The 26839-nt window shown below is 66.8% G+C and overlaps 8 non-coding genes across 8 annotated transcripts; all 8 read right to left on the reverse strand.

Moving 5' to 3' along the window:
• Positions 1-1042: 1042 nt before the first annotated feature.
• LOC143273552 (5S ribosomal RNA) lies at positions 1043-1161 on the reverse strand. The gene has a single exon (XR_013051734.1). It is a non-coding gene; the product is annotated as a 5S ribosomal RNA (ribosomal RNA).
• A 3286-nt stretch (positions 1162-4447) lies between these two features.
• On the reverse strand, positions 4448-4566 carry LOC143273553 (5S ribosomal RNA). The gene has a single exon (XR_013051735.1). It is a non-coding gene; the product is annotated as a 5S ribosomal RNA (ribosomal RNA).
• Positions 4567-7867: 3301 nt separating this feature from the next.
• LOC143273554 (5S ribosomal RNA) lies at positions 7868-7986 on the reverse strand. Its single transcript, XR_013051736.1, has one exon. It is a non-coding gene; the product is annotated as a 5S ribosomal RNA (ribosomal RNA).
• A 3306-nt stretch (positions 7987-11292) lies between these two features.
• LOC143273555 (5S ribosomal RNA) lies at positions 11293-11411 on the reverse strand. Its single transcript, XR_013051737.1, has one exon. It is a non-coding gene; the product is annotated as a 5S ribosomal RNA (ribosomal RNA).
• Positions 11412-14725: 3314 nt separating this feature from the next.
• On the reverse strand, positions 14726-14844 carry LOC143273556 (5S ribosomal RNA). The gene has a single exon (XR_013051738.1). It is a non-coding gene; the product is annotated as a 5S ribosomal RNA (ribosomal RNA).
• A 3307-nt stretch (positions 14845-18151) lies between these two features.
• On the reverse strand, positions 18152-18270 carry LOC143273558 (5S ribosomal RNA). The gene has a single exon (XR_013051740.1). It is a non-coding gene; the product is annotated as a 5S ribosomal RNA (ribosomal RNA).
• Positions 18271-21578: 3308 nt separating this feature from the next.
• Positions 21579-21697, reverse strand: LOC143273559 (5S ribosomal RNA). Its single transcript, XR_013051741.1, has one exon. It is a non-coding gene; the product is annotated as a 5S ribosomal RNA (ribosomal RNA).
• Positions 21698-25006: 3309 nt separating this feature from the next.
• Positions 25007-25125, reverse strand: LOC143273560 (5S ribosomal RNA). Its single transcript, XR_013051742.1, has one exon. It is a non-coding gene; the product is annotated as a 5S ribosomal RNA (ribosomal RNA).
• Between the last annotated feature and the right edge of the window lie 1714 nt (positions 25126-26839).

Here is a 26839-nt window from a genome sequence, read left to right on the forward strand (position 1 = left end):
ACCAACTGTGGCTCTCTGGCATCCCATCCCACCGGCGACACGCGCAGCCACACCCACGGACACGTCGCAGCCCCCTAGGGCACCGCTTCACGTGGACTCACACTCATGCACGCACACACGTAGACCTCCACACACACGCTCGCCCACACGGAAACACACTCGGCATGTGTGCCCCCGCACACGCACGCACGCACGCAAGCACGCACGCGCACACACACAGACACCCACGCACGAGCCAGGGTGCCTGCAGGCACAGAGGCCCGCGTGCGTGTGCGCCCGCAGGAACACACACACACACACACACACACATACACGTGCGTGAGATACCCCCCCCCAACACACAAAACATTCAATGATGCAGGAATGAGGCTACACAGGCACACAGGATGACAATGCGGCCGACCTGAACACACACACACACACACACACACACACACACACACACACACACGGGCCTACTCACCTATGCACGCACCCAAAGTTAACACACTCAGGGAGGCAGGAAGGCAGGCAGGCAGGCCCGTAGGCACGCCCCTGGGCACCACCACCCTATCCCGTGGGGGCTCCTAGTGGGGGAGGTGGGCGTGGTGGAGGGCTCGGGTGGGAGCCTGGTTCCTCTGGGACTGCTTCCAAGCGGTGGGCTGTGTGGAGGTGGTGGGCGGATCTGTCCCCCCACCCCATCCCCGTGCCGGGACCCGGAGTGTCCTCCTCCCAGACCCCCGCCTGTGGAGCCAGGCAGGCAGCCAGGTGCGATGGAGCCCCGGTTGTTGGAGGGCAAGGCTAGCCTGGGCTGCCTGTCAGGCGAGACCTGCCTCTCTCATGTGAATCTTAGCTTCTTCTGGGGTCCTGGGATCCCCACTCGGGTGTTTCCCCCGGTGGGTTGGCAGCGTGCCTGAGGGCTGCGATGGCCGGGCGAATTGGCAGCCTTGCGGGCGAAGGGGAGGGGGAGGGGGAGGCGGAGGGGTCCCGGGGCCCGCCCCATGGGGGCCCGCGGCCGCAAAGGGCCTGCCTTTCAAAGGCCAAAAGGGGCAAAGGCAAAAAAAGCCTACAGCACCCGGTATTCCCAGGCGGTCTCCCATCCAAGTACTAACCAGGCCCGACCCTGCTTAGCTTCCGAGATCAGACGAGATCGGGCGCGTTCAGGGTGGTATGGCCGTAGACGACGGCGCCCGGTCCGCGGAGCCTCAAGAGCCTCACCTCCGCCGCTGCCCTCAGCAGCTCACCCACCCACCCGCCGCCCCGGAGCCCGGCTCGCGCCCCACCCTGAACGCGACGGCACGCCAGCGAGGCCCTCCTCAGCCCTCTGCCCGCGTCCGTGGCCCGTGGTCCGTGGCCCGCAGCGGGGGCCCAGGGCCGGCAGTGGCCAGCGTTTCCCCGGGACCTTCTCCTCTCCCGGTCCTGCTTCATCGGCCGGCGGCACTCTCCCACCGGGCACACCCGGCGGGTCCCTGGCACCTTGGCTCGCCCGCAAGCCTGCTCCTCCCTCTCCCTGGGCCTCGGGCCGGTCCGGTGTGCACGCGCCCGCACCTCCCGCTCCCCCGCTCGGCTTTCCACGGCTGCGGGCGCTGAAGCCTCAGGACCTTCTTCCTTCCAGGGCAGGGGCTGCCTTGGCTCCGCGACTCGCCCCACCCGTTGCCAGGTAGCCAGCCCCTGGTCTTTGGGGCAGGCAGGTTGGAGCCCTCCTCTGACCTGCAGGCCATTTCTGTGCCTTTGGGGGTCCTGGTGGGGAGGTGGAGGTGGGGGGGTGGGGAGTGGGGGTGAGGGTGGCAGGAGGGGTTCGTGGCCCTGCCCGGGCTGCGCTCTGCCACTTTCTTTCCTGGCTTCCCGGGGAGGGGAGGTGCCCAGGGAGGCGCAGGCAAGGCGGCCGGATCCTTCGGGTGGGTCATCCACCCGTCCAGACAGGGTGCTCACCCTCCTGACGGTGCTGCCCCGAGGTGGTGCCTGGACGGATGGGGTGCTCGCACCGACTGTCATCTCTCACCTTGGGGAACTGTCGGCTTCTCCTCCTCCTCCTCCTCCCCCGTTGCTCCTTCCTACTCCTCTTCCTCCTCTCCCCAGGAGACACAGACAGACACAGACAGACAGACACACACACAAACACACACACACACACACACACGCATGCACAAACACACACGCGCACACACACACACATGCACGCCCATTCACACACCCTTCCCTACCTCCTGGATGGACCTTGGTTCCCTCTCTGGAACTTGGAATGCCAGCTCGTGGGCTCCAGGTTCTGCCCCCACCCCCGCCCCACCCCCACGGAGAACCCGTCCATCCATTCCTCCGTGGCAGAAGCCTCCCTCCCCGGGAAGCGGCGGGGGCGGCGGGGGCGGCGGCGGCGGCGGGGGCGGCGGCGGAGGCGATGATGATGAGCCGCCCCGCTCAGCCCGCCCGCCCGGGAGAAGGGAGAATGTCTCGCTGGAAGGCGAGCAAGATGATCCTGCGCCCATGGGTCCCAGCGAACTTGGAACTTGGGTCTTGGCGCTCTGCGCGTGCACGGTGGGGGCAGAGGCGGGTCCCGTCCGGGCCAGGCGTCTCTTGGGCTATCTATCCTCGGTCCCACCCGGCCAGCGGGCCTCCTCCCACCTTGCCTGTGGAGAGTACTGTCCTCTGGAGAGTCCCGGACGAGGAAGGAAGCGTGTGTCTAGGCCCCAACTCCTCGGTTACATCTTCCCTTGCCAATGGATGAGACAGCTCGGGCAGGGCCCTGCAGCCACAAAGTCTGTCTGTCTGTCTGTCTGTCTGTCTTCACTGGATGGAGCGAGCACCCGTGCTCTAGCAAGGAGGGACGGCCGCACAGCCAAGCCAGAGCGTACAAAACCAGAGGCACAAACATGCGCACACTCGTGCACACATCCACACCCAGACACGGAGCCCGAGCCTCGCCACACACACATAAACGGGCAAGGATGTCCAGGGCAGGTTGGAACACGGGGCTCTTTGTCGCTCAGCTCCGTGGACGTTGGGGGTAGAGGCGGGTCACGGGGCCAGAATTCTCTTCCTGCCACCTGGCCACCCGGCCACCCGGCCACGCACCCATCCAAAGCTGCCTCCATCAAGGAAGAGCCAAGGGTCTGAGCGGGCGCGACGAAGGTCGCGCGGCTGGACCGGACTGTGTGCCGGGGGTCTGATGGCCTCTCAAACCCCAGCACGGACCCCTCCGCTCTGGGGGACCTGCTTCCGCGACAGACAGAGAATTCCCGAGAATTCCCGCACCGCCGGCGCCTCAGTGGGACAGCGCCTGACCTGTGACTTCCTCTTGCCCTGGGACCACTAGGTTCCAGGTCGGGCCCATCTTGGACCCGGGTGCTCTGCTCGGCCACCGCACTACTGACTGACTCCTCTACTGGCCTGCGCCCAGGCCTTGGCCCCTCGGGTCGGGCTCGGGAAGCAACCAACTGTGGCTCTCTGGCATCCCATCCCACCGGCGACACGCGCAGCCACACCCACGGACACGTCGCAGCCCCCTAGGGCACCGCTTCACGTGGACTCACACTCATGCACGCACACACGTAGACCTCCACACACACGCTCGCCCACACGGAAACACACTCGGCATGTGTGCCCCCGCACACGCACGCACGCACGCAAGCACGCACGCGCACACACACAGACACCCACGCACGAGCCAGGGTGCCTGCAGGCACAGAGGCCCGCGTGCGTGTGCGCCCGCAGGAACACACACACACACACACACACACATACACGTGCGTGAGATACCCCCCCCCAACACACAAAACATTCAATGATGCAGGAATGAGGCTACACAGGCACACAGGATGACAATGCGGCCGACCTGAACACACACACACACACACACACACACACACACACACACACACACGGGCCTACTCACCTATGCACGCACCCAAAGTTAACACACTCAGGGAGGCAGGAAGGCAGGCAGGCAGGCCCGTAGGCACGCCCCTGGGCACCACCACCCTATCCCGTGGGGGCTCCTAGTGGGGGAGGTGGGCGTGGTGGAGGGCTCGGGTGGGAGCCTGGTTCCTCTGGGACTGCTTCCAAGCGGTGGGCTGTGTGGAGGTGGTGGGCGGATCTGTCCCCCCACCCCATCCCCGTGCCGGGACCCGGAGTGTCCTCCTCCCAGACCCCCGCCTGTGGAGCCAGGCAGGCAGCCAGGTGCGATGGAGCCCCGGTTGTTGGAGGGCAAGGCTAGCCTGGGCTGCCTGTCAGGCGAGACCTGCCTCTCTCATGTGAATCTTAGCTTCTTCTGGGGTCCTGGGATCCCCACTCGGGTGTTTCCCCCGGTGGGTTGGCAGCGTGCCTGAGGGCTGCGATGGCCGGGCGAATTGGCAGCCTTGCGGGCGAAGGGGAGGGGGAGGGGGAGGCGGAGGGGTCCCGGGGCCCGCCCCATGGGGGCCCGCGGCCGCAAAGGGCCTGCCTTTCAAAGGCCAAAAGGGGCAAAGGCAAAAAAAGCCTACAGCACCCGGTATTCCCAGGCGGTCTCCCATCCAAGTACTAACCAGGCCCGACCCTGCTTAGCTTCCGAGATCAGACGAGATCGGGCGCGTTCAGGGTGGTATGGCCGTAGACGACGGCGCCCGGTCCGCGGAGCCTCAAGAGCCTCACCTCCGCCGCTGCCCTCAGCAGCTCACCCACCCACCCGCCGCCCCGGAGCCCGGCTCGCGCCCCACCCTGAACGCGACGGCACGCCAGCGAGGCCCTCCTCAGCCCTCTGCCCGCGTCCGTGGCCCGTGGTCCGTGGCCCGCAGCGGGGGCCCAGGGCCGGCAGTGGCCAGCGTTTCCCCGGGACCTTCTCCTCTCCCGGTCCTGCTTCATCGGCCGGCGGCACTCTCCCACCGGGCACACCCGGCGGGCCCCTGGCACCTTGGCTCGCCCGCAAGCCTGCTCCTCCCTCTCCCTGGGCCTCGGGCCGGTCCGGTGTGCACGCGCCCGCACCTCCCGCTCCCCCGCTCGGCTTTCCACGGCTGCGGGCGCTGAAGCCTCAGGACCTTCTTCCTTCCAGGGCAGGGGCTGCCTTGGCTCCGCGACTCGCCCCACCCGTTGCCAGGTAGCCAGCCCCTGGTCTTTGGGGCAGGCAGGTTGGAGCCCTCCTCTGACCTGCAGGCCATTTCTGTGCCTTTGGGGGTCCTGGTGGGGAGGTGGAGGTGGGGGGGTGGGGAGTGGGGGTGAGGGTGGCAGGAGGGGTTCGTGGCCCTGCCCGGGCTGCGCTCTGCCACTTTCTTTCCTGGCTTCCCGGGGAGGGGAGGTGCCCAGGGAGGCGCAGGCAAGGCGGCCGGATCCTTCGGGTGGGTCATCCACCCGTCCAGACAGGGTGCTCACCCTCCTGACGGTGCTGCCCCGAGGTGGTGCCTGGACGGATGGGGTGCTCGCACCGACTGTCATCTCTCACCTTGGGGAACTGTCGGCTTCTCCTCCTCCTCCTCCTCCCCCGTTGCTCCTTCCTACTCCTCTTCCTCCTCTCCCCAGGAGACACAGACAGACACAGACAGACAGACACACACACAAACACACACACACACACACACACACACGCATGCACAAACACACACGCGCACACACACACACATGCACGCCCATTCACACACCCTTCCCTACCTCCTGGATGGACCTTGGTTCCCTCTCTGGAACTTGGAATGCCAGCTCGTGGGCTCCAGGTTCTGCCCCCACCCCCGCCCCACCCCCACGGAGAACCCGTCCATCCATTCCTCCGTGGCAGAAGCCTCCCTCCCCGGGAAGCGGCGGGGGCGGCGGGGGCGGCGGCGGCGGCGGCGGCGGCGGCGGCGGGGGCCGCGGCGGCGATGATGAGCCGCCCCGCTCAGCCCGCCCGGGAGAAGGGAGAATGTCTCGCTGGAAGGCGCGCAAGATGATCCTGCGCCCATGGGTTTCAGCGAACTTGGAACTTGGGTCTTGGCGCTCTGCGCGTGCACGGTGGGGGCAGAGGCGGGTCCCGTCCGGGCCAGGCGTCTCTTGGGCTATCTATCCTCGGTCCCACCCGGCCAGCGGGCCTCCTCCCACCTTGCCTGTGGAGAGGACTGTCCTCTGGAGAGTCCCGGACGAGGAAGGAAGCGTGTGTCTAGGCCCCAACTCCTCGGTTACATCTTCCCTTGCCAATGGATGAGACAGCTCGGGCAGGGCCCTGCAGCCACAAAGTCTGTCTGTCTGTCTGTCTGTCTGTCTGTCTTCACTGGATGGAGCGAGCACCCGTGCTCTAGCAAGGAGGGACGGCCGCACAGCCAAGCCAGAGCGTACAAAACCAGAGGCACAAACATGCGCACACTCGTGCACACATCCACACCCAGACACGGAGCCCGAGCCTCGCCACACACACATAAACGGGCAAGGATGTCCAGGGCAGGTTGGAACACGGGGCTCTTTGTCGCTCAGCTCCGTGGACGTTGGGGGTAGAGGCGGGTCACGGGGCCAGAATTCTCTTCCTGCCACCTGGCCACCCGGCCACCCGGCCACGCACCCATCCAAAGCTGCCTCCATCAAGGAAGAGCCAAGGGTCTGAGCGGGCGCGACGAAGGTCGCGCGGCTGGACCGGACTGTGTGCCGGGGGTCTGATGGCCTCTCAAACCCCAGCACGGACCCCTCCGCTCTGGGGGACCTGCTTCCGCGACAGACAGAGAATTCCCGAGAATTCCCGCACCGCCGGCGCCTCAGTGGGACAGCGCCTGACCTGTGACTTCCTCTTGCCCTGGGACCACTAGGTTCCAGGTCGGGCCCATCTTGGACCCGGGTGCTCTGCTCGGCCACCGCACTACTGACTGACTCCTCTACTGGCCTGCGCCCAGGCCTTGGCCCCTCGGGTCGGGCTCGGGAAGCAACCAACTGTGGCTCTCTGGCATCCCATCCCACCGGCGACACGCGCAGCCACACCCACGGACACGTCGCAGCCCCCTAGGGCACCGCTTCACGTGGACTCACACTCATGCACGCACACACGTAGACCTCCACACACACGCTCGCCCACACGGAAACACACTCGGCATGTGTGCCCCCGCACACGCACGCACGCACGCAAGCACGCACGCGCACACACACAGACACCCACGCACGAGCCAGGGTGCCTGCAGGCACAGAGGCCCGCGTGCGTGTGCGCCCGCAGGAACACACACACACACACACACACACATACACGTGCGTGAGATACCCCCCCCCAACACACAAAACATTCAATGATGCAGGAATGAGGCTACACAGGCACACAGGATGACAATGCGGCCGACCTGAACACACACACACACACACACACACACACACACACACACACACACACGGGCCTACTCACCTATGCACGCACCCAAAGTTAACACACTCAGGGAGGCAGGAAGGCAGGCAGGCAGGCCCGTAGGCACGCCCCTGGGCACCACCACCCTATCCCGTGGGGGCTCCTAGTGGGGGAGGTGGGCGTGGTGGAGGGCTCGGGTGGGAGCCTGGTTCCTCTGGGACTGCTTCCAAGCGGTGGGCTGTGTGGAGGTGGTGGGCGGATCTGTCCCCCCACCCCATCCCCGTGCCGGGACCCGGAGTGTCCTCCTCCCAGACCCCCGCCTGTGGAGCCAGGCAGGCAGCCAGGTGCGATGGAGCCCCGGTTGTTGGAGGGCAAGGCTAGCCTGGGCTGCCTGTCAGGCGAGACCTGCCTCTCTCATGTGAATCTTAGCTTCTTCTGGGGTCCTGGGATCCCCACTCGGGTGTTTCCCCCGGTGGGTTGGCAGCGTGCCTGAGGGCTGCGATGGCCGGGCGAATTGGCAGCCTTGCGGGCGAAGGGGAGGGGGAGGGGGAGGCGGAGGGGTCCCGGGGCCCGCCCCATGGGGGCCCGCGGCCGCAAAGGGCCTGCCTTTCAAAGGCCAAAAGGGGCAAAGGCAAAAAAAGCCTACAGCACCCGGTATTCCCAGGCGGTCTCCCATCCAAGTACTAACCAGGCCCGACCCTGCTTAGCTTCCGAGATCAGACGAGATCGGGCGCGTTCAGGGTGGTATGGCCGTAGACGACGGCGCCCGGTCCGCGGAGCCTCAAGAGCCTCACCTCCGCCGCTGCCCTCAGCAGCTCACCCACCCACCCGCCGCCCCGGAGCCCGGCTCGCGCCCCACCCTGAACGCGACGGCACGCCAGCGAGGCCCTCCTCAGCCCTCTGCCCGCGTCCGTGGCCCGTGGTCCGTGGCCCGCAGCGGGGGCCCAGGGCCGGCAGTGGCCAGCGTTTCCCCGGGACCTTCTCCTCTCCCGGTCCTGCTTCATCGGCCGGCGGCACTCTCCCACCGGGCACACCCGGCGGGCCCCTGGCACCTTGGCTCGCCCGCAAGCCTGCTCCTCCCTCTCCCTGGGCCTCGGGCGGGTCCGGTGTGCACGCGCCCGCACCTCCCGCTCCCCCGCTCGGCTTTCCACGGCTGCGGGCGCTGAAGCCTCAGGACCTTCTTCCTTCCAGGGCAGGGGCTGCCTTGGCTCCGCGACTCGCCCCACCCGTTGCCAGGTAGCCAGCCCCTGGTCTTTGGGGCAGGCAGGTTGGAGCCCTCCTCTGACCTGCAGGCCATTTCTGTGCCTTTGGGGGTCCTGGTGGGGAGGTGGAGGTGGGGGGGGTGGGGAGTGGGGGTGAGGGTGGCAGGAGGGGTTCGTGGCCCTGCCCGGGCTGCGCTCTGCCACTTTCTTTCCTGGCTTCCCGGGGAGGGGAGGTGCCCAGGGAGGCGCAGGCAAGGCGGCCGGATCCTTCGGGTGGGTCATCCACCCGTCCAGACAGGGTGCTCACCCTCCTGACGGTGCTGCCCCGAGGTGGTGCCTGGACGGATGGGGTGCTCGCACCGACTGTCATCTCTCACCTTGGGGAACTGTCGGCTTCTCCTCCTCCTCCTCCTCCCCCGTTGCTCCTTCCTACTCCTCTTCCTCCTCTCCCCAGGAGACACAGACAGACACAGACAGACAGACACACACACAAACACACACACACACACACACACACACGCATGCACAAACACACACGCGCACACACACACACATGCACGCCCATTCACACACCCTTCCCTACCTCCTGGATGGACCTTGGTTCCCTCTCTGGAACTTGGAATGCCAGCTCGTGGGCTCCAGGTTCTGCCCCCACCCCCGCCCCACCCCCACGGAGAACCCGTCCATCCATTCCTCCGTGGCAGAAGCCTCCCTCCCCGGGAAGCGGCGGGGGCGGCGGGGGCGGCGGCGGCGGCGGCGGCGGCGGCGGCGGGGGCCGCGGCGGCGATGATGAGCCGCCCCGCTCAGCCCGCCCGGGAGAAGGGAGAATGTCTCGCTGGAAGGCGCGCAAGATGATCCTGCGCCCATGGGTTTCAGCGAACTTGGAACTTGGGTCTTGGCGCTCTGCGCGTGCACGGTGGGGGCAGAGGCGGGTCCCGTCCGGGCCAGGCGTCTCTTGGGCTATCTATCCTCGGTCCCACCCGGCCAGCGGGCCTCCTCCCACCTTGCCTGTGGAGAGGACTGTCCTCTGGAGAGTCCCGGACGAGGAAGGAAGCGTGTGTCTAGGCCCCAACTCCTCGGTTACATCTTCCCTTGCCAATGGATGAGACAGCTCGGGCAGGGCCCTGCAGCCACAAAGTCTGTCTGTCTGTCTGTCTGTCTGTCTGTCTTCACTGGATGGAGCGAGCACCCGTGCTCTAGCAAGGAGGGACGGCCGCACAGCCAAGCCAGAGCGTACAAAACCAGAGGCACAAACATGCGCACACTCGTGCACACATCCACACCCAGACACGGAGCCCGAGCCTCGCCACACACACATAAACGGGCAAGGATGTCCAGGGCAGGTTGGAACACGGGGCTCTTTGTCGCTCAGCTCCGTGGACGTTGGGGGTAGAGGCGGGTCACGGGGCCAGAATTCTCTTCCTGCCACCTGGCCACCCGGCCACCCGGCCACGCACCCATCCAAAGCTGCCTCCATCAAGGAAGAGCCAAGGGTCTGAGCGGGCGCGACGAAGGTCGCGCGGCTGGACCGGACTGTGTGCCGGGGGTCTGATGGCCTCTCAAACCCCAGCACGGACCCCTCCGCTCTGGGGGACCTGCTTCCGCGACAGACAGAGAATTCCCGAGAATTCCCGCACCGCCGGCGCCTCAGTGGGACAGCGCCTGACCTGTGACTTCCTCTTGCCCTGGGACCACTAGGTTCCAGGTCGGGCCCATCTTGGACCCGGGTGCTCTGCTCGGCCACCGCACTACTGACTGACTCCTCTACTGGCCTGCGCCCAGGCCTTGGCCCCTCGGGTCGGGCTCGGGAAGCAACCAACTGTGGCTCTCTGGCATCCCATCCCACCGGCGACACGCGCAGCCACACCCACGGACACGTCGCAGCCCCCTAGGGCACCGCTTCACGTGGACTCACACTCATGCACGCACACACGTAGACCTCCACACACACGCTCGCCCACACGGAAACACACTCGGCATGTGTGCCCCCGCACACGCACGCACGCACGCAAGCACGCACGCGCACACACACAGACACCCACGCACGAGCCAGGGTGCCTGCAGGCACAGAGGCCCGCGTGCGTGTGCGCCCGCAGGAACACACACACACACACACACACACACATACACGTGCGTGAGATACCCCCCCCCAACACACAAAACATTCAATGATGCAGGAATGAGGCTACACAGGCACACAGGATGACAATGCGGCCGACCTGAACACACACACACACACACACACACACACACACACACACACACACACACGGGCCTACTCACCTATGCACGCACCCAAAGTTAACACACTCAGGGAGGCAGGAAGGCAGGCAGGCAGGCCCGTAGGCACGCCCCTGGGCACCACCACCCTATCCCGTGGGGGCTCCTAGTGGGGGAGGTGGGCGTGGTGGAGGGCTCGGGTGGGAGCCTGGTTCCTCTGGGACTGCTTCCAAGCGGTGGGCTGTGTGGAGGTGGTGGGCGGATCTGTCCCCCCACCCCATCCCCGTGCCGGGACCCGGAGTGTCCTCCTCCCAGACCCCCGCCTGTGGAGCCAGGCAGGCAGCCAGGTGCGATGGAGCCCCGGTTGTTGGAGGGCAAGGCTAGCCTGGGCTGCCTGTCAGGCGAGACCTGCCTCTCTCATGTGAATCTTAGCTTCTTCTGGGGTCCTGGGATCCCCACTCGGGTGTTTCCCCCGGTGGGTTGGCAGCGTGCCTGAGGGCTGCGATGGCCGGGCGAATTGGCAGCCTTGCGGGCGAAGGGGAGGGGGAGGGGGAGGCGGAGGGGTCCCGGGGCCCGCCCCATGGGGGCCCGCGGCCGCAAAGGGCCTGCCTTTCAAAGGCCAAAAGGGGCAAAGGCAAAAAAAGCCTACAGCACCCGGTATTCCCAGGCGGTCTCCCATCCAAGTACTAACCAGGCCCGACCCTGCTTAGCTTCCGAGATCAGACGAGATCGGGCGCGTTCAGGGTGGTATGGCCGTAGACGACGGCGCCCGGTCCGCGGAGCCTCAAGAGCCTCACCTCCGCCGCTGCCCTCAGCAGCTCACCCACCCACCCGCCGCCCCGGAGCCCGGCTCGCGCCCCACCCTGAACGCGACGGCACGCCAGCGAGGCCCTCCTCAGCCCTCTGCCCGCGTCCGTGGCCCGTGGTCCGTGGCCCGCAGCGGGGGCCCAGGGCCGGCAGTGGCCAGCGTTTCCCCGGGACCTTCTCCTCTCCCGGTCCTGCTTCATCGGCCGGCGGCACTCTCCCACCGGGCACACCCGGCGGGCCCCTGGCACCTTGGCTCGCCCGCAAGCCTGCTCCTCCCTCTCCCTGGGCCTCGGGCCGGTCCGGTGTGCACGCGCCCGCACCTCCCGCTCCCCCGCTCGGCTTTCCACGGCTGCGGGCGCTGAAGCCTCAGGACCTTCTTCCTTCCAGGGCAGGGGCTGCCTTGGCTCCGCGACTCGCCCCACCCGTTGCCAGGTAGCCAGCCCCTGGTCTTTGGGGCAGGCAGGTTGGAGCCCTCCTCTGACCTGCAGGCCATTTCTGTGCCTTTGGGGGTCCTGGTGGGGAGGTGGAGGTGGGGGGGTGGGGAGTGGGGGTGAGGGTGGCAGGAGGGGTTCGTGGCCCTGCCCGGGCTGCGCTCTGCCACTTTCTTTCCTGGCTTCCCGGGGAGGGGAGGTGCCCAGGGAGGCGCAGGCAAGGCGGCCGGATCCTTCGGGTGGGTCATCCACCCGTCCAGACAGGGTGCTCACCCTCCTGACGGTGCTGCCCCGAGGTGGTGCCTGGACGGATGGGGTGCTCGCACCGACTGTCATCTCTCACCTTGGGGAACTGTCGGCTTCTCCTCCTCCTCCTCCTCCCCCGTTGCTCCTTCCTACTCCTCTTCCTCCTCTCCCCAGGAGACACAGACAGACACAGACAGACAGACACACACACAAACACACACACACACACACACACACGCATGCACAAACACACACGCGCACACACACACACATGCACGCCCATTCACACACCCTTCCCTACCTCCTGGATGGACCTTGGTTCCCTCTCTGGAACTTGGAATGCCAGCTCGTGGGCTCCAGGTTCTGCCCCCACCCCCGCCCCACCCCCACGGAGAACCCGTCCATCCATTCCTCCGTGGCAGAAGCCTCCCTCCCCGGGAAGCGGCGGGGGCGGCGGGGGCGGCGGGGGCGGCGGCGGCGGCGGCGGCGGCGGCGGCGGGGGCCGCGGCGGCGATGATGAGCCGCCCCGCTCAGCCCGCCCGGGAGAAGGGAGAATGTCTCGCTGGAAGGCGCGCAAGATGATCCTGCGCCCATGGGTTTCAGCGAACTTGGAACTTGGGTCTTGGCGCTCTGCGCGTGCACGGTGGGGGCAGAGGCGGGTCCCGTCCGGGCCAGGCGTCTCTTGGGCTATCTATCCTCGGTCCCACCCGGCCAGCGGGCCTCCTCCCACCTTGCCTGTGGAGAGGACTGTCCTCTGGAGAGTCCCGGACGAGGAAGGAAGCGTGTGTCTAGGCCCCAACTCCTCGGTTACATCTTCCCTTGCCAATGGATGAGACAGCTCGGGCAGGGCCCTGCAGCCACAAAGTCTGTCTGTCTGTCTGTCTGTCTGTCTGTCTTCACTGGATGGAGCGAGCACCCGTGCTCTAGCAAGGAGGGACGGCCGCACAGCCAAGCCAGAGCGTACAAAACCAGAGGCACAAACATGCGCACACTCGTGCACACATCCACACCCAGACACGGAGCCCGAGCCTCGCCACACACACATAAACGGGCAAGGATGTCCAGGGCAGGTTGGAACACGGGGCTCTTTGTCGCTCAGCTCCGTGGACGTTGGGGGTAGAGGCGGGTCACGGGGCCAGAATTCTCTTCCTGCCACCTGGCCACCCGGCCACCCGGCCACGCACCCATCCAAAGCTGCCTCCATCAAGGAAGAGCCAAGGGTCTGAGCGGGCGCGACGAAGGTCGCGCGGCTGGACCGGACTGTGTGCCGGGGGTCTGATGGCCTCTCAAACCCCAGCACGGACCCCTCCGCTCTGGGGGACCTGCTTCCGCGACAGACAGAGAATTCCCGAGAATTCCCGCACCGCCGGCGCCTCAGTGGGACAGCGCCTGACCTGTGACTTCCTCTTGCCCTGGGACCACTAGGTTCCAGGTCGGGCCCATCTTGGACCCGGGTGCTCTGCTCGGCCACCGCACTACTGACTGACTCCTCTACTGGCCTGCGCCCAGGCCTTGGCCCCTCGGGTCGGGCTCGGGAAGCAACCAACTGTGGCTCTCTGGCATCCCATCCCACCGGCGACACGCGCAGCCACACCCACGGACACGTCGCAGCCCCCTAGGGCACCGCTTCACGTGGACTCACACTCATGCACGCACACACGTAGACCTCCACACACACGCTCGCCCACACGGAAACACACTCGGCATGTGTGCCCCCGCACACGCACGCACGCACGCAAGCACGCACGCGCACACACACAGACACCCACGCACGAGCCAGGGTGCCTGCAGGCACAGAGGCCCGCGTGCGTGTGCGCCCGCAGGAACACACACACACACACACACACACACACACATACACGTGCGTGAGATACCCCCCCCCAACACACAAAACATTCAATGATGCAGGAATGAGGCTACACAGGCACACAGGATGACAATGCGGCCGACCTGAACACACACACACACACACACACACACACACACACACACACACACACGGGCCTACTCACCTATGCACGCACCCAAAGTTAACACACTCAGGGAGGCAGGAAGGCAGGCAGGCAGGCCCGTAGGCACGCCCCTGGGCACCACCACCCTATCCCGTGGGGGCTCCTAGTGGGGGAGGTGGGCGTGGTGGAGGGCTCGGGTGGGAGCCTGGTTCCTCTGGGACTGCTTCCAAGCGGTGGGCTGTGTGGAGGTGGTGGGCGGATCTGTCCCCCCACCCCATCCCCGTGCCGGGACCCGGAGTGTCCTCCTCCCAGACCCCCGCCTGTGGAGCCAGGCAGGCAGCCAGGTGCGATGGAGCCCCGGTTGTTGGAGGGCAAGGCTAGCCTGGGCTGCCTGTCAGGCGAGACCTGCCTCTCTCATGTGAATCTTAGCTTCTTCTGGGGTCCTGGGATCCCCACTCGGGTGTTTCCCCCGGTGGGTTGGCAGCGTGCCTGAGGGCTGCGATGGCCGGGCGAATTGGCAGCCTTGCGGGCGAAGGGGAGGGGGAGGGGGAGGCGGAGGGGTCCCGGGGCCCGCCCCATGGGGGCCCGCGGCCGCAAAGGGCCTGCCTTTCAAAGGCCAAAAGGGGCAAAGGCAAAAAAAGCCTACAGCACCCGGTATTCCCAGGCGGTCTCCCATCCAAGTACTAACCAGGCCCGACCCTGCTTAGCTTCCGAGATCAGACGAGATCGGGCGCGTTCAGGGTGGTATGGCCGTAGACGACGGCGCCCGGTCCGCGGAGCCTCAAGAGCCTCACCTCCGCCGCTGCCCTCAGCAGCTCACCCACCCACCCGCCGCCCCGGAGCCCGGCTCGCGCCCCACCCTGAACGCGACGGCACGCCAGCGAGGCCCTCCTCAGCCCTCTGCCCGCGTCCGTGGCCCGTGGTCCGTGGCCCGCAGCGGGGGCCCAGGGCCGGCAGTGGCCAGCGTTTCCCCGGGACCTTCTCCTCTCCCGGTCCTGCTTCATCGGCCGGCGGCACTCTCCCACCGGGCACACCCGGCGGGCCCCTGGCACCTTGGCTCGCCCGCAAGCCTGCTCCTCCCTCTCCCTGGGCCTCGGGCGGGTCCGGTGTGCACGCGCCCGCACCTCCCGCTCCCCCGCTCGGCTTTCCACGGCTGCGGGCGCTGAAGCCTCAGGACCTTCTTCCTTCCAGGGCAGGGGCTGCCTTGGCTCCGCGACTCGCCCCACCCGTTGCCAGGTAGCCAGCCCCTGGTCTTTGGGGCAGGCAGGTTGGAGCCCTCCTCTGACCTGCAGGCCATTTCTGTGCCTTTGGGGGTCCTGGTGGGGAGGTGGAGGTGGGGGGGGTGGGGAGTGGGGGTGAGGGTGGCAGGAGGGGTTCGTGGCCCTGCCCGGGCTGCGCTCTGCCACTTTCTTTCCTGGCTTCCCGGGGAGGGGAGGTGCCCAGGGAGGCGCAGGCAAGGCGGCCGGATCCTTCGGGTGGGTCATCCACCCGTCCAGACAGGGTGCTCACCCTCCTGACGGTGCTGCCCCGAGGTGGTGCCTGGACGGATGGGGTGCTCGCACCGACTGTCATCTCTCACCTTGGGGAACTGTCGGCTTCTCCTCCTCCTCCTCCTCCCCCGTTGCTCCTTCCTACTCCTCTTCCTCCTCTCCCCAGGAGACACAGACAGACACAGACAGACAGACACACACACAAACACACACACACACACACACACACACGCATGCACAAACACACACGCGCACACACACACACATGCACGCCCATTCACACACCCTTCCCTACCTCCTGGATGGACCTTGGTTCCCTCTCTGGAACTTGGAATGCCAGCTCGTGGGCTCCAGGTTCTGCCCCCACCCCCGCCCCACCCCCACGGAGAACCCGTCCATCCATTCCTCCGTGGCAGAAGCCTCCCTCCCCGGGAAGCGGCGGGGGCGGCGGGGGCGGCGGGGGCGGCGGCGGCGGCGGCGGCGGCGGCGGCGGGGGCCGCGGCGGCGATGATGAGCCGCCCCGCTCAGCCCGCCCGGGAGAAGGGAGAATGTCTCGCTGGAAGGCGCGCAAGATGATCCTGCGCCCATGGGTTTCAGCGAACTTGGAACTTGGGTCTTGGCGCTCTGCGCGTGCACGGTGGGGGCAGAGGCGGGTCCCGTCCGGGCCAGGCGTCTCTTGGGCTATCTATCCTCGGTCCCACCCGGCCAGCGGGCCTCCTCCCACCTTGCCTGTGGAGAGGACTGTCCTCTGGAGAGTCCCGGACGAGGAAGGAAGCGTGTGTCTAGGCCCCAACTCCTCGGTTACATCTTCCCTTGCCAATGGATGAGACAGCTCGGGCAGGGCCCTGCAGCCACAAAGTCTGTCTGTCTGTCTGTCTGTCTGTCTGTCTTCACTGGATGGAGCGAGCACCCGTGCTCTAGCAAGGAGGGACGGCCGCACAGCCAAGCCAGAGCGTACAAAACCAGAGGCACAAACATGCGCACACTCGTGCACACATCCACACCCAGACACGGAGCCCGAGCCTCGCCACACACACATAAACGGGCAAGGATGTCCAGGGCAGGTTGGAACACGGGGCTCTTTGTCGCTCAGCTCCGTGGACGTTGGGGGTAGAGGCGGGTCACGGGGCCAGAATTCTCTTCCTGCCACCTGGCCACCCGGCCACCCGGCCACGCACCCATCCAAAGCTGCCTCCATCAAGGAAGAGCCAAGGGTCTGAGCGGGCGCGACGAAGGTCGCGCGGCTGGACCGGACTGTGTGCCGGGGGTCTGATGGCCTCTCAAACCCCAGCACGGACCCCTCCGCTCTGGGGGACCTGCTTCCGCGACAGACAGAGAATTCCCGAGAATTCCCGCACCGCCGGCGCCTCAGTGGGACAGCGCCTGACCTGTGACTTCCTCTTGCCCTGGGACCACTAGGTTCCAGGTCGGGCCCATCTTGGACCCGGGTGCTCTGCTCGGCCACCGCACTACTGACTGACTCCTCTACTGGCCTGCGCCCAGGCCTTGGCCCCTCGGGTCGGGCTCGGGAAGCAACCAACTGTGGCTCTCTGGCATCCCATCCCACCGGCGACACGCGCAGCCACACCCACGGACACGTCGCAGCCCCCTAGGGCACCGCTTCACGTGGACTCACACTCATGCACGCACACACGTAGACCTCCACACACACGCTCGCCCACACGGAAACACACTCGGCATGTGTGCCCCCGCACACGCACGCACGCACGCAAGCACGCACGCGCACACACACAGACACCCACGCACGAGCCAGGGTGCCTGCAGGCACAGAGGCCCGCGTGCGTGTGCGCCCGCAGGAACACACACACACACACACACACACATACACGTGCGTGAGATACCCCCCCCCAACACACAAAACATTCAATGATGCAGGAATGAGGCTACACAGGCACACAGGATGACAATGCGGCCGACCTGAACACACACACACACACACACACACACACACACACACACACACGGGCCTACTCACCTATGCACGCACCCAAAGTTAACACACTCAGGGAGGCAGGAAGGCAGGCAGGCAGGCCCGTAGGCACGCCCCTGGGCACCACCACCCTATCCCGTGGGGGCTCCTAGTGGGGGAGGTGGGCGTGGTGGAGGGCTCGGGTGGGAGCCTGGTTCCTCTGGGACTGCTTCCAAGCGGTGGGCTGTGTGGAGGTGGTGGGCGGATCTGTCCCCCCACCCCATCCCCGTGCCGGGACCCGGAGTGTCCTCCTCCCAGACCCCCGCCTGTGGAGCCAGGCAGGCAGCCAGGTGCGATGGAGCCCCGGTTGTTGGAGGGCAAGGCTAGCCTGGGCTGCCTGTCAGGCGAGACCTGCCTCTCTCATGTGAATCTTAGCTTCTTCTGGGGTCCTGGGATCCCCACTCGGGTGTTTCCCCCGGTGGGTTGGCAGCGTGCCTGAGGGCTGCGATGGCCGGGCGAATTGGCAGCCTTGCGGGCGAAGGGGAGGGGGAGGGGGAGGCGGAGGGGTCCCGGGGCCCGCCCCATGGGGGCCCGCGGCCGCAAAGGGCCTGCCTTTCAAAGGCCAAAAGGGGCAAAGGCAAAAAAAGCCTACAGCACCCGGTATTCCCAGGCGGTCTCCCATCCAAGTACTAACCAGGCCCGACCCTGCTTAGCTTCCGAGATCAGACGAGATCGGGCGCGTTCAGGGTGGTATGGCCGTAGACGACGGCGCCCGGTCCGCGGAGCCTCAAGAGCCTCACCTCCGCCGCTGCCCTCAGCAGCTCACCCACCCACCCGCCGCCCCGGAGCCCGGCTCGCGCCCCACCCTGAACGCGACGGCACGCCAGCGAGGCCCTCCTCAGCCCTCTGCCCGCGTCCGTGGCCCGTGGTCCGTGGCCCGCAGCGGGGGCCCAGGGCCGGCAGTGGCCAGCGTTTCCCCGGGACCTTCTCCTCTCCCGGTCCTGCTTCATCGGCCGGCGGCACTCTCCCACCGGGCACACCCGGCGGGCCCCTGGCACCTTGGCTCGCCCGCAAGCCTGCTCCTCCCTCTCCCTGGGCCTCGGGCCGGTCCGGTGTGCACGCGCCCGCACCTCCCGCTCCCCCGCTCGGCTTTCCACGGCTGCGGGCGCTGAAGCCTCAGGACCTTCTTCCTTCCAGGGCAGGGGCTGCCTTGGCTCCGCGACTCGCCCCACCCGTTGCCAGGTAGCCAGCCCCTGGTCTTTGGGGCAGGCAGGTTGGAGCCCTCCTCTGACCTGCAGGCCATTTCTGTGCCTTTGGGGGTCCTGGTGGGGAGGTGGAGGTGGGGGGGTGGGGAGTGGGGGTGAGGGTGGCAGGAGGGGTTCGTGGCCCTGCCCGGGCTGCGCTCTGCCACTTTCTTTCCTGGCTTCCCGGGGAGGGGAGGTGCCCAGGGAGGCGCAGGCAAGGCGGCCGGATCCTTCGGGTGGGTCATCCACCCGTCCAGACAGGGTGCTCACCCTCCTGACGGTGCTGCCCCGAGGTGGTGCCTGGACGGATGGGGTGCTCGCACCGACTGTCATCTCTCACCTTGGGGAACTGTCGGCTTCTCCTCCTCCTCCTCCTCCCCCGTTGCTCCTTCCTACTCCTCTTCCTCCTCTCCCCAGGAGACACAGACAGACACAGACAGACAGACACACACACAAACACACACACACACACACACACACACGCATGCACAAACACACACGCGCACACACACACACATGCACGCCCATTCACACACCCTTCCCTACCTCCTGGATGGACCTTGGTTCCCTCTCTGGAACTTGGAATGCCAGCTCGTGGGCTCCAGGTTCTGCCCCCACCCCCGCCCCACCCCCACGGAGAACCCGTCCATCCATTCCTCCGTGGCAGAAGCCTCCCTCCCCGGGAAGCGGCGGGGGCGGCGGGGGCGGCGGCGGCGGCGGCGGCGGCGGCGGCGGGGGCCGCGGCGGCGATGATGAGCCGCCCCGCTCAGCCCGCCCGGGAGAAGGGAGAATGTCTCGCTGGAAGGCTCGCAAGATGATCCTGCGCCCATGGGTTTCAGCGAACTTGGAACTTGGGTCTTGGCGCTCTGCGCGTGCACGGTGGGGGCAGAGGCGGGTCCCGTCCGGGCCAGGCGTCTCTTGGGCTATCTATCCTCGGTCCCACCCGGCCAGCGGGCCTCCTCCCACCTTGCCTGTGGAGAGGACTGTCCTCTGGAGAGTCCCGGACGAGGAAGGAAGCGTGTGTCTAGGCCCCAACTCCTCGGTTACATCTTCCCTTGCCAATGGATGAGACAGCTCGGGCAGGGCCCTGCAGCCACAAAGTCTGTCTGTCTGTCTGTCTGTCTGTCTGTCTTCACTGGATGGAGCGAGCACCCGTGCTCTAGCAAGGAGGGACGGCCGCACAGCCAAGCCAGAGCGTACAAAACCAGAGGCACAAACATGCGCACACTCGTGCACACATCCACACCCAGACACGGAGCCCGAGCCTCGCCACACACACATAAACGGGCAAGGATGTCCAGGGCAGGTTGGAACACGGGGCTCTTTGTCGCTCAGCTCCGTGGACGTTGGGGGTAGAGGCGGGTCACGGGGCCAGAATTCTCTTCCTGCCACCTGGCCACCCGGCCACCCGGCCACGCACCCATCCAAAGCTGCCTCCATCAAGGAAGAGCCAAGGGTCTGAGCGGGCGCGACGAAGGTCGCGCGGCTGGACCGGACTGTGTGCCGGGGGTCTGATGGCCTCTCAAACCCCAGCACGGACCCCTCCGCTCTGGGGGACCTGCTTCCGCGACAGACAGAGAATTCCCGAGAATTCCCGCACCGCCGGCGCCTCAGTGGGACAGCGCCTGACCTGTGACTTCCTCTTGCCCTGGGACCACTAGGTTCCAGGTCGGGCCCATCTTGGACCCGGGTGCTCTGCTCGGCCACCGCACTACTGACTGACTCCTCTACTGGCCTGCGCCCAGGCCTTGGCCCCTCGGGTCGGGCTCGGGAAGCAACCAACTGTGGCTCTCTGGCATCCCATCCCACCGGCGACACGCGCAGCCACACCCACGGACACGTCGCAGCCCCCTAGGGCACCGCTTCACGTGGACTCACACTCATGCACGCACACACGTAGACCTCCACACACACGCTCGCCCACACGGAAACACACTCGGCATGTGTGCCCCCGCACACGCACGCACGCACGCAAGCACGCACGCGCACACACACAGACACCCACGCACGAGCCAGGGTGCCTGCAGGCACAGAGGCCCGCGTGCGTGTGCGCCCGCAGGAACACACACACACACACACACACACACACACATACACGTGCGTGAGATACCCCCCCCAACACACAAAACATTCAATGATGCAGGAATGAGGCTACACAGGCACACAGGATGACAATGCGGCCGACCTGAACACACACACACACACACACACACACACACACACACACACACACACACGGGCCTACTCACCTATGCACGCACCCAAAGTTAACACACTCAGGGAGGCAGGAAGGCAGGCAGGCAGGCCCGTAGGCACGCCCCTGGGCACCACCACCCTATCCCGTGGGGGCTCCTAGTGGGGGAGGTGGGCGTGGTGGAGGGCTCGGGTGGGAGCCTGGTTCCTCTGGGACTGCTTCCAAGCGGTGGGCTGTGTGGAGGTGGTGGGCGGATCTGTCCCCCCACCCCATCCCCGTGCCGGGACCCGGAGTGTCCTCCTCCCAGACCCCCGCCTGTGGAGCCAGGCAGGCAGCCAGGTGCGATGGAGCCCCGGTTGTTGGAGGGCAAGGCTAGCCTGGGCTGCCTGTCAGGCGAGACCTGCCTCTCTCATGTGAATCTTAGCTTCTTCTGGGGTCCTGGGATCCCCACTCGGGTGTTTCCCCCGGTGGGTTGGCAGCGTGCCTGAGGGCTGCGATGGCCGGGCGAATTGGCAGCCTTGCGGGCGAAGGGGAGGGGGAGGGGGAGGCGGAGGGGTCCCGGGGCCCGCCCCATGGGGGCCCGCGGCCGCAAAGGGCCTGCCTTTCAAAGGCCAAAAGGGGCAAAGGCAAAAAAAGCCTACAGCACCCGGTATTCCCAGGCGGTCTCCCATCCAAGTACTAACCAGGCCCGACCCTGCTTAGCTTCCGAGATCAGACGAGATCGGGCGCGTTCAGGGTGGTATGGCCGTAGACGACGGCGCCCGGTCCGCGGAGCCTCAAGAGCCTCACCTCCGCCGCTGCCCTCAGCAGCTCACCCACCCACCCGCCGCCCCGGAGCCCGGCTCGCGCCCCACCCTGAACGCGACGGCACGCCAGCGAGGCCCTCCTCAGCCCTCTGCCCGCGTCCGTGGCCCGTGGTCCGTGGCCCGCAGCGGGGGCCCAGGGCCGGCAGTGGCCAGCGTTTCCCCGGGACCTTCTCCTCTCCCGGTCCTGCTTCATCGGCCGGCGGCACTCTCCCACCGGGCACACCCGGCGGGCCCCTGGCACCTTGGCTCGCCCGCAAGCCTGCTCCTCCCTCTCCCTGGGCCTCGGGCGGGTCCGGTGTGCACGCGCCCGCACCTCCCGCTCCCCCGCTCGGCTTTCCACGGCTGCGGGCGCTGAAGCCTCAGGACCTTCTTCCTTCCAGGGCAGGGGCTGCCTTGGCTCCGCGACTCGCCCCACCCGTTGCCAGGTAGCCAGCCCCTGGTCTTTGGGGCAGGCAGGTTGGAGCCCTCCTCTGACCTGCAGGCCATTTCTGTGCCTTTGGGGGTCCTGGTGGGGAGGTGGAGGTGGGGGGGGTGGGGAGTGGGGGTGAGGGTGGCAGGAGGGGTTCGTGGCCCTGCCCGGGCTGCGCTCTGCCACTTTCTTTCCTGGCTTCCCGGGGAGGGGAGGTGCCCAGGGAGGCGCAGGCAAGGCGGCCGGATCCTTCGGGTGGGTCATCCACCCGTCCAGACAGGGTGCTCACCCTCCTGACGGTGCTGCCCCGAGGTGGTGCCTGGACGGATGGGGTGCTCGCACCGACTGTCATCTCTCACCTTGGGGAACTGTCGGCTTCTCCTCCTCCTCCTCCTCCCCCGTTGCTCCTTCCTACTCCTCTTCCTCCTCTCCCCAGGAGACACAGACAGACACAGACAGACAGACACACACACAAACACACACACACACACACACACACACGCATGCACAAACACACACGCGCACACACACACACATGCACGCCCATTCACACACCCTTCCCTACCTCCTGGATGGACCTTGGTTCCCTCTCTGGAACTTGGAATGCCAGCTCGTGGGCTCCAGGTTCTGCCCCCACCCCCGCCCCACCCCCACGGAGAACCCGTCCATCCATTCCTCCGTGGCAGAAGCCTCCCTCCCCGGGAAGCGGCGGGGGCGGCGGGGGCGGCGGCGGCGGCGGCGGCGGCGGCGGCGGGGGCCGCGGCGGCGATGATGAGCCGCCCCGCTCAGCCCGCCCGGGAGAAGGGAGAATGTCTCGCTGGAAGGCTCGCAAGATGATCCTGCGCCCATGGGTTTCAGCGAACTTGGAACTTGGGTCTTGGCGCTCTGCGCGTGCACGGTGGGGGCAGAGGCGGGTCCCGTCCGGGCCAGGCGTCTCTTGGGCTATCTATCCTCGGTCCCACCCGGCCAGCGGGCCTCCTCCCACCTTGCCTGTGGAGAGGACTGTCCTCTGGAGAGTCCCGGACGAGGAAGGAAGCGTGTGTCTAGGCCCCAACTCCTCGGTTACATCTTCCCTTGCCAATGGATGAGACAGCTCGGGCAGGGCCCTGCAGCCACAAAGTCTGTCTGTCTGTCTGTCTGTCTGTCTGTCTTCACTGGATGGAGCGAGCACCCGTGCTCTAGCAAGGAGGGACGGCCGCACAGCCAAGCCAGAGCGTACAAAACCAGAGGCACAAACATGCGCACACTCGTGCACACATCCACACCCAGACACGGAGCCCGAGCCTCGCCACACACACATAAACGGGCAAGGATGTCCAGGGCAGGTTGGAACACGGGGCTCTTTGTCGCTCAGCTCCGTGGACGTTGGGGGTAGAGGCGGGTCACGGGGCCAGAATTCTCTTCCTGCCACCTGGCCACCCGGCCACCCGGCCACGCACCCATCCAAAGCTGCCTCCATCAAGGAAGAGCCAAGGGTCTGAGCGGGCGCGACGAAGGTCGCGCGGCTGGACCGGACTGTGTGCCGGGGGTCTGATGGCCTCTCAAACCCCAGCACGGACCCCTCCGCTCTGGGGGACCTGCTTCCGCGACAGACAGAGAATTCCCGAGAATTCCCGCACCGCCGGCGCCTCAGTGGGACAGCGCCTGACCTGTGACTTCCTCTTGCCCTGGGACCACTAGGTTCCAGGTCGGGCCCATCTTGGACCCGGGTGCTCTGCTCGGCCACCGCACTACTGACTGACTCCTCTACTGGCCTGCGCCCAGGCCTTGGCCCCTCGGGTCGGGCTCGGGAAGCAACCAACTGTGGCTCTCTGGCATCCCATCCCACCGGCGACACGCGCAGCCACACCCACGGACACGTCGCAGCCCCCTAGGGCACCGCTTCACGTGGACTCACACTCATGCACGCACACACGTAGACCTCCACACACACGCTCGCCCACACGGAAACACACTCGGCATGTGTGCCCCCGCACACGCACGCACGCACGCAAGCACGCACGCGCACACACACAGACACCCACGCACGAGCCAGGGTGCCTGCAGGCACAGAGGCCCGCGTGCGTGTGCGCCCGCAGGAACACACACACACACACACACACACACACACATACACGTGCGTGAGATACCCCCCCCAACACACAAAACATTCAATGATGCAGGAATGAGGCTACACAGGCACACAGGATGACAATGCGGCCGACCTGAACACACACACACACACACACACACACACACACACACACACACACACACGGGCCTACTCACCTATGCACGCACCCAAAGTTAACACACTCAGGGAGGCAGGAAGGCAGGCAGGCAGGCCCGTAGGCACGCCCCTGGGCACCACCACCCTATCCCGTGGGGGCTCCTAGTGGGGGAGGTGGGCGTGGTGGAGGGCTCGGGTGGGAGCCTGGTTCCTCTGGGACTGCTTCCAAGCGGTGGGCTGTGTGGAGGTGGTGGGCGGATCTGTCCCCCCACCCCATCCCCGTGCCGGGACCCGGAGTGTCCTCCTCCCAGACCCCCGCCTGTGGAGCCAGGCAGGCAGCCAGGTGCGATGGAGCCCCGGTTGTTGGAGGGCAAGGCTAGCCTGGGCTGCCTGTCAGGCGAGACCTGCCTCTCTCATGTGAATCTTAGCTTCTTCTGGGGTCCTGGGATCCCCACTCGGGTGTTTCCCCCGGTGGGTTGGCAGCGTGCCTGAGGGCTGCGATGGCCGGGCGAATTGGCAGCCTTGCGGGCGAAGGGGAGGGGGAGGGGGAGGCGGAGGGGTCCCGGGGCCCGCCCCATGGGGGCCCGCGGCCGCAAAGGGCCTGCCTTTCAAAGGCCAAAAGGGGCAAAGGCAAAAAAAGCCTACAGCACCCGGTATTCCCAGGCGGTCTCCCATCCAAGTACTAACCAGGCCCGACCCTGCTTAGCTTCCGAGATCAGACGAGATCGGGCGCGTTCAGGGTGGTATGGCCGTAGACGACGGCGCCCGGTCCGCGGAGCCTCAAGAGCCTCACCTCCGCCGCTGCCCTCAGCAGCTCACCCACCCACCCGCCGCCCCGGAGCCCGGCTCGCGCCCCACCCTGAACGCGACGGCACGCCAGCGAGGCCCTCCTCAGCCCTCTGCCCGCGTCCGTGGCCCGTGGTCCGTGGCCCGCAGCGGGGGCCCAGGGCCGGCAGTGGCCAGCGTTTCCCCGGGACCTTCTCCTCTCCCGGTCCTGCTTCATCGGCCGGCGGCACTCTCCCACCGGGCACACCCGGCGGGCCCCTGGCACCTTGGCTCGCCCGCAAGCCTGCTCCTCCCTCTCCCTGGGCCTCGGGCGGGTCCGGTGTGCACGCGCCCGCACCTCCCGCTCCCCCGCTCGGCTTTCCACGGCTGCGGGCGCTGAAGCCTCAGGACCTTCTTCCTTCCAGGGCAGGGGCTGCCTTGGCTCCGCGACTCGCCCCACCCGTTGCCAGGTAGCCAGCCCCTGGTCTTTGGGGCAGGCAGGTTGGAGCCCTCCTCTGACCTGCAGGCCATTTCTGTGCCTTTGGGGGTCCTGGTGGGGAGGTGGAGGTGGGGGGGGTGGGGAGTGGGGGTGAGGGTGGCAGGAGGGGTTCGTGGCCCTGCCCGGGCTGCGCTCTGCCACTTTCTTTCCTGGCTTCCCGGGGAGGGGAGGTGCCCAGGGAGGCGCAGGCAAGGCGGCCGGATCCTTCGGGTGGGTCATCCACCCGTCCAGACAGGGTGCTCACCCTCCTGACGGTGCTGCCCCGAGGTGGTGCCTGGACGGATGGGGTGCTCGCACCGACTGTCATCTCTCACCTTGGGGAACTGTCGGCTTCTCCTCCTCCTCCTCCTCCCCCGTTGCTCCTTCCTACTCCTCTTCCTCCTCTCCCCAGGAGACACAGACAGACACAGACAGACAGACACACACACAAACACACACACACACACACACACACACACGCATGCACAAACACACACGCGCACACACACACACATGCACGCCCATTCACACACCCTTCCCTACCTCCTGGATGGACCTTGGTTCCCTCTCTGGAACTTGGAATGCCAGCTCGTGGGCTCCAGGTTCTGCCCCCACCCCCGCCCCACCCCCACGGAGAACCCGTCCATCCATTCCTCCGTGGCAGAAGCCTCCCTCCCCGGGAAGCGGCGGGGGCGGCGGGGGCGGCGGCGGCGGCGGCGGCGGCGGCGGCGGGGGCCGCGGCGGCGATGATGAGCCGCCCCGCTCAGCCCGCCCGGGAGAAGGGAGAATGTCTCGCTGGAAGGCGCGCAAGATGATCCTGCGCCCATGGGTTTCAGCGAACTTGGAACTTGGGTCTTGGCGCTCTGCGCGTGCACGGTGGGGGCAGAGGCGGGTCCCGTCCGGGCCAGGCGTCTCTTGGGCTATCTATCCTCGGTCCCACCCGGCCAGCGGGCCTCCTCCCACCTTGCCTGTGGAGAGTACTGTCCTCTGGAGAGTCCCGGACGAGGAAGGAAGCGTGTGTCTAGGCCCCAACTCCTCGGTTACATCTTCCCTTGCCAATGGATGAGACAGCTCGGGCAGGGCCCTGCAGCCACAAAGTCTGTCTGTCTGTCTGTCTGTCTGTCTGTCTTCACTGGATGGAGCGAGCACCCGTGCTCTAGCAAGGAGGGACGGCCGCACAGCCAAGCCAGAGCGTACAAAACCAGAGGCACAAACATGCGCACACTCG

This window comes from Peromyscus maniculatus, chromosome 5 (genome assembly GCF_049852395.1).
Source record: "Peromyscus maniculatus bairdii isolate BWxNUB_F1_BW_parent chromosome 5, HU_Pman_BW_mat_3.1, whole genome shotgun sequence".
NCBI lineage: Eukaryota > Metazoa > Chordata > Mammalia > Rodentia > Cricetidae > Peromyscus > Peromyscus maniculatus.